Here is a 6,176-nt window from a genome sequence, read left to right on the forward strand (position 1 = left end):
TAAAGGTGCGCCCTTTATCGCAGCTTGCTCGAATTTAAATGCAAATTCGACCAAATATCGCTTCAAATTGTTTATTTCACAAAACGCAAATAACGAATGAGTTACACCACGCCGAGAAAATGCAACTAAAAAACATTATATGAAATAAAATGGAGGGTGCAACACGAGGACTTCCCAGAGGTCACCCATCCTAGTACTACTCGCCAAGCACGCTTAACTGCGGAGTTCTGATGATCCGGCATTAGTGTCGGTATGATCGCACCCGCCAACTCTTGCGCAATCTATTCATATAAAGGCTGCCCTTATCGCAGTTGCGCCGAATTTAAATGCAAATTGACCAAATATCGCTTCAAATTGTTTATTTCACAAAACGCAAATAACGTAATGAGTTACACCACGCCGAGAAAATGCAACTAAAAAACATTATATGAAATAAAATGGAGGGTGCAACACGAGGACTTCCTCAGAGGTCACCCATCCTAGTACTACTCGCCAAGCACGCTTAATCATGGAGTTCGATGGGATCCGGACTTCCCGGAGGCATTAGTGCCGGTATGATCGCACTGGCCAACTCTGGCGCAATCTATTCATATAAAGGTCGCCCCTTATCGCAGCTTTGCGCTCAATTTAAATGCAAATTCGACCAAATATCGTTTTTCAAATTGTTTATTTCACAAAACGCAAATAACGAATGAGTTACACCACGCCGAGAAAATGCAACTAAAAAACATTATATGAAATAAAATGAGGGGTGCAACACGAGGACTTCCCAGAGGTCACCCATCCTAGTACTACTTTCGCCAAGCACGCTTAATCATGGAGTTCGATGGGATCCGGCATTAGTGTCGGTATGATCGCACTCGCCAACTCTTGCGCAATCTATTCATATAAAGGTCGCCCTTTATCGCAGCTTACTCGAATTTAAATGCAAATTGACCAAATATCGCTTCAAATTGTTTATTTCACAAAACGCAAATAACGATAATGAGTTACACCACGCCGAGAAAATGCAACTAAAAAAACATTATATGAAATAAAATGGAGGTGCAACACGAGGACTTCCTGAGGAGGTCACCCATCCTAGTACTACTCGCCCAAGCACGCTTAATCATGAGTTCGATGGGATCCGGCATTAGTGCCGGTATGATCGCACCTGCCAACTCTTGCAATCTATTCATATAAAGGCGCCCTTATCGAGAGCTTGCGCCGAATTTAAATGCAAATTCGACCAAATATCGCTTCAAATTGTTTATTTCACAAAACGCAAATAACGAATGAGTTACACCACGCCGAGAAAATGCAACTAAAAAAACATTATATGAAATAAAATGGAGGGGTGCAACACGAGGACTTCCTGTGAGGTCACCCATCCTAGTACTACTCGCCAAGCACGCTTAAATGCGGAGTTCGATGGGATCCGCATTAGTGCTGGTATGATCGCACCGCCAACTCTTGCGCAATCTATTCATATAAAGGGTCCCTTTATCGCAGTTGCGCCGAATTTAAATGCAAATTCGACCAAATATCGCTTCAAATTGTTTATTTCACAAAACGCAAATAACGAATGAGTTACACCACGCCGAGAAAATGCAACTAAAAAAATTATATGAAATAAAATGGAGAGGTGCAACACGAGGACTTCCCAGAGGTCACCCATCCTAGTACTACTCGCCAAGCACGCTTAATCATGAGTTCTGGTATGATCGCACCCACAACTTGGATCCATATAAGGCTGCATTAGTGCCTCGGTATGATCGCATTGCTGCGGAGTTCGCCAACTATCATTGAAACCTTTTACAATCTATTCATATAAAGGTTGCCCTTATCGCAGCTTGGTGCTCGAATTTAAATGCAAATTCGACCAAATATCGCTTCAAATTGTTTATTTCACAAAACGCAAATAACGAATGAGTTACACCACGCCGAGAAAATGCAACTAAAAAACATTATATGAAATAAAATGGAGGGTGCAACACGAGGACTTCCCAAGAGGTCACCCATCCTAGTACTACTCGCCAAGCACGCTTAATCATGGAGTTCGATGGGATCCGCATTAGTGCCGGTATGATCGCACTCCGCCAACTCTTGCGCAATCTATTCATATAAAGGTCGCCTTATCGCAGCTTTGCGCCGAATTTAAATGCAAATTCGACCAAATATCGCTTCAAATTGTTTATTTCACAAAACGCAAATAACGAATGAGTTACACCACGCCGAGAAAATGCAACTAAAAAAACATTATATGAAATAAAATGGAGGGTGCAACACGAGGACTTCCAGAGGTCACCCATCCTAGTACTACTCGCCCAAGCACGCTTAATCGGAGTTCGATGGGATCCGTGCATTAGTGCCGGTATGATCGCACCCGCCAACTTCAAGAATCTATTCATATAAAGGCTGCCCCTTATCGCAGCTTTGCGTCAATTTAAATGCAAATTCGACCAAATATCGCTTCAAATTGTTTATTTCACAAAACGCAAATAACGATGAGTTACACCACGCCGAGAAAATGCAACTAAAAAAATTATATGAAATAAAATGGAGAGGTGCAACACGAGGACTTCCCTGAGAGGTCACCCATCCTAGTACTACTCGCCAAGCACGCTTAATCATCGCGGAGTTCGATGGGATCCTGCATTAGTGTCGGTATGATCGCATCTGGCCAACTCTTGCGCATCTATTCATATAAAGGTCGCCTTTATCGCAGCTTTGCGCCGAATTTAAATGCAAATTGACCAAATATCGCTTCAAATTGTTTATTTCACAAAACGCAAATAACGAATGAGTTACACCACGCCGAGAAAATGCAACTAAAAAACATTATATGAAATAAAATGGAGGGTGCAACACGAGGACTTCCTCAGAGGTCACCCATCCTAGTACTACTCGCGCCAAGCACGCTTAATCATGGAGTTTCGATGGGATCCGGCATTAGTGCGGTATGATCGCATCCCGCCAACTCTTGCGCAATCTATTCATATAAAGGTCGCCCTTATCGCAGCTTGCGCCAAATTTAAATGCAAATTCACCAAATATCGCTTTCAAATTGTTTATTTCACAAAACGCAAATAACGAATGAGTTACACCACGCCGAGAAAATGCAACTAAAAAAAATTATATGAAATAAAATGGAGAGGTGCAACACGAGGACTTTGCAGAGGTCACCCATCCTAGTACTACTCTCGCCAAGCACGCTTAATCATGAGTTCGATGGGATCCGTGCATTAGTGCCGGTATGATCGCATCCGCCAACTCTTGCGCAATCTATTCATATAAAGGTCGCCCTTATCGCAGTATGCAGCTCAATTTAAATGCAAATTGACCAAATATCGCTTCAAATTGTTTATTTCACAAAACGCAAATAACAAATGAGTTACACCACGCCGAGAAAATGCAACTAAAAAACATTATATGAAATAAAATGGAGGGGTGCAACACGAGGACTTCCTGTGAGGTCACCCATCCTAGTACTACTCGCCAAGCACGCTTAATCATGGAGTTCGAAGGGATCCGGCATTAGTGCTGGTATGATCGCACTGGCCAACTTCTTGCGCAATCTATTCATATAAAGGCTCGCCTTATCGCAGCTTGCTTGTCAATTTAAAGGCAAATTCGACCAAATATCGTTTCAAATTGTTTATTTCACAAAACGCAAATAACGATTGAGTTACACCACGTCGAGAAAATGCAACTAAAAAAATTATATGAAATAAAATGGAAGGGGTGCAACACGAGGACTTCCCAGGAGGTCACCCATCCTAGTACTACTCTCGCCCAAGCACGCTTAATCATGGAGTTCGATGGGATCCGTATTAGTGCTGGTATGATCGCACCCTCCAACTCTTACAATCTATTCATATAAAGGTCGCCCTTATCGACTTTTACGCTCGAATTTAAATGCAAATTCACCAAATATCGCTTCAAATTGTTTATTTCACAAAACGCAAATAACTAATGAGTTACACCACGCCGAGAAAATGCAACTAAAAAACATTATATGAAATAAAATGGAGGTGCAACACGAGGACTTCCCAGAGGTCACCCATCCTAGTACTACTCGCCAAGCACGCTTAATCGCGTGAGTTCGATGGGATCCGGTGCATTAGTGCTGGTATGATCGCACCTGGCCAACTCTTGCTAATCTATTCATATAAAGGCTGCCTCTTATCGTAGCTTACGTCGAATTTAAATGCAAATTTGACCAAATATCGCTTCAAATTGTTTATTTCACAAAACGCAAATAACGAATGAGTTACACCACGTCGAGAAAATGCAACTAAAAAACATTATATGAAATAAAATGGGAGGGTGCAACACGAGGACTTCCCAGAGGTCACCCATCCTAGTACTACTCGCCCAAGCACGCTTAAATCAAGGGAGTTCGATGGGGATCCGGGCATTAGTGCTGGTATGATCGCACCCGCCAACTTCTTGCGCAATCTATTCATATAAAGGCTGCCCTTATCGCAGCTGCGCCCAAATTTAAATGCAAATTCGACCAAATATCGCTTCAAATTGTTTATTTCACAAAACGCAAATAACGAATGAGTTACACCACGCCGAGAAAATGCAACTAAAAAACATTATATGAAATAAAATGGGAGGTGCAACACGAGGACTTCCCAGGAGGTCACCCATCCTAGTACTACTCGCCCAAGCACGCTTAACATGCGGAGTTCGATGGGATCCGGTGCATTAGTGCGGGTATGATCGCATCGCCAACTCTGCGTAATCTATTCATATAAAGGTCGCCCTTATCGCAGCTTGTACCAAATTTAAATGCAATTCGACCAAATATCGCTTCAAATTGTTTATTTCACAAAACGCAAATAACGAATGAGTTACACCACGCCGAGAAAATGCAACTAAAAAACATTATATGAAATAAAATGGAGGTGCAACACGAGGACTTCCCAGAGGTCACCCATCCTAGTACTACTCTCGCCAAGCACGCTTAATAATGGAGTTCGATGGGATCCGCGCATTAGTGCCGGTATGATCGCACCTCCAACTTCTTCAGCAATCTATTCATATAAACGTCCTTTATCGTTAGCTTGTACTTAATTTAAATGCAAATTCACCAAATATCGCTTTCAAATTGTTTATTTCACAAAACGCAAATAACGTAATGAGTTACACCACGCCGAGAAAATGCAACTAAAAAAACATTATATGAAATAAATGGGAGGGGTGCAACACGAGGATCTTCCTGTGAGGTCACCCATCCTAGTACTACTTCTCCCAAGCACGCTTAATCATGAGAGTTCGAAGGGATCCGTGCATTAGTGCCGGTATGATCGCGCACCACAACTTCGTTAATCTTATTCATATAAAGGTTGCCTTTACAGTAAATATGCTTCTAATTTAAATGCAAATTCGACCAAATATCGCTTCCAAATTATTTATTTCAAAAACGCAAATAACGAATGAGTTACACCACGCCGAGAAAATGCAACTAAAAAAATTATATGAAATAAAATGGGAGGGTGCAACACCAGACTTCCTGTGAGGTCACCCATCCTAGTACTACTCGCCTAAGCACGCTTAATCATGGAGTTCGATGATCCGGCATTAGTGTCGGTATGATCGCCACAACTCTTGCGCAATCTATTCATATAAAGGATGCCCTTATCGTTAGTACGAATTTAAATGCAAATTAACCAAATATCGCTTCAAATTGTTTATTTCACAAAACGCAAATAACGAATGAGTTACACCACGCCGAGAAAATGCAACTAAAAAACATTATATGAAATAAAATGGAGGGTGCAACACGAGGACTTCCCAGAGGTCACCCATCCTAGTACTACTCTCGCCAAGCACGCTTAATCATGGAGTTCGATGGGATCCGCATTAGTGCCGGTATGATCGCACCGCCAACTCTTGCGCAATCTATTCATATAAAGGTCGCCCTTATCGCACTTGCGCCGAATTTAAATGCAAATTTGACCAAATATCGCTTCAAATTGTTTATTTCACAAAACGCAAATAACGAATGAGTTACACCACGCCGAGAAAATGCAACTAAAAAACATTATATGAAATAAAATGGAGGGTGCAACACGAGGACTTCCCAGAGGTCACCCATCCTAGTACTACTCGCCAAGCACGCTTAATCATGAGTTCGATGGGATCCGGCATTAGTGCCGGTATGATCGCACCCGCCAACTCTTGCG

At 42.0% G+C, this 6,176-nt stretch overlaps 1 non-coding gene and 12 pseudogenes across 1 annotated transcript; all 13 read right to left on the reverse strand.

The window, feature by feature from the left end:
• Nucleotides 1-153: 153 nt before the first annotated feature.
• LOC128037343 (5S ribosomal RNA) lies at nucleotides 154-264 on the reverse strand (annotated as a pseudogene).
• A 484-nt stretch (nucleotides 265-748) lies between these two features.
• On the reverse strand, nucleotides 749-862 carry LOC128037399 (5S ribosomal RNA; annotated as a pseudogene).
• A 179-nt stretch (nucleotides 863-1,041) lies between these two features.
• LOC128037326 (5S ribosomal RNA) lies at nucleotides 1,042-1,155 on the reverse strand (annotated as a pseudogene).
• Nucleotides 1,156-1,333: 178 nt separating this feature from the next.
• LOC128037241 (5S ribosomal RNA) lies at nucleotides 1,334-1,445 on the reverse strand (annotated as a pseudogene).
• A 519-nt stretch (nucleotides 1,446-1,964) lies between these two features.
• Nucleotides 1,965-2,076, reverse strand: LOC128037299 (5S ribosomal RNA; annotated as a pseudogene).
• Nucleotides 2,077-2,256: 180 nt separating this feature from the next.
• Nucleotides 2,257-2,367, reverse strand: LOC128037075 (5S ribosomal RNA; annotated as a pseudogene).
• Nucleotides 2,368-2,838: 471 nt separating this feature from the next.
• On the reverse strand, nucleotides 2,839-2,953 carry LOC128037331 (5S ribosomal RNA; annotated as a pseudogene).
• Nucleotides 2,954-3,720: 767 nt separating this feature from the next.
• Nucleotides 3,721-3,835, reverse strand: LOC128037192 (5S ribosomal RNA). The gene has a single exon (XR_008193369.1). It is a non-coding gene; the product is annotated as a 5S ribosomal RNA (ribosomal RNA).
• A 175-nt stretch (nucleotides 3,836-4,010) lies between these two features.
• Nucleotides 4,011-4,125, reverse strand: LOC128037262 (5S ribosomal RNA; annotated as a pseudogene).
• Nucleotides 4,126-4,305: 180 nt separating this feature from the next.
• Nucleotides 4,306-4,422, reverse strand: LOC128037240 (5S ribosomal RNA; annotated as a pseudogene).
• A 179-nt stretch (nucleotides 4,423-4,601) lies between these two features.
• Nucleotides 4,602-4,718, reverse strand: LOC128037225 (5S ribosomal RNA; annotated as a pseudogene).
• Nucleotides 4,719-4,892: 174 nt separating this feature from the next.
• LOC128037117 (5S ribosomal RNA) lies at nucleotides 4,893-5,007 on the reverse strand (annotated as a pseudogene).
• Nucleotides 5,008-5,763: 756 nt separating this feature from the next.
• Nucleotides 5,764-5,876, reverse strand: LOC128037307 (5S ribosomal RNA; annotated as a pseudogene).
• Nucleotides 5,877-6,176: the final 300 nt, after the last annotated feature.

This window comes from Gossypium raimondii, unplaced genomic scaffold (genome assembly GCF_025698545.1).
Source record: "Gossypium raimondii isolate GPD5lz unplaced genomic scaffold, ASM2569854v1 Contig00235_ERROPOS10200000+, whole genome shotgun sequence".
In the NCBI taxonomy this organism is placed as follows: Eukaryota; Viridiplantae; Streptophyta; class Magnoliopsida; order Malvales; family Malvaceae; genus Gossypium; species Gossypium raimondii.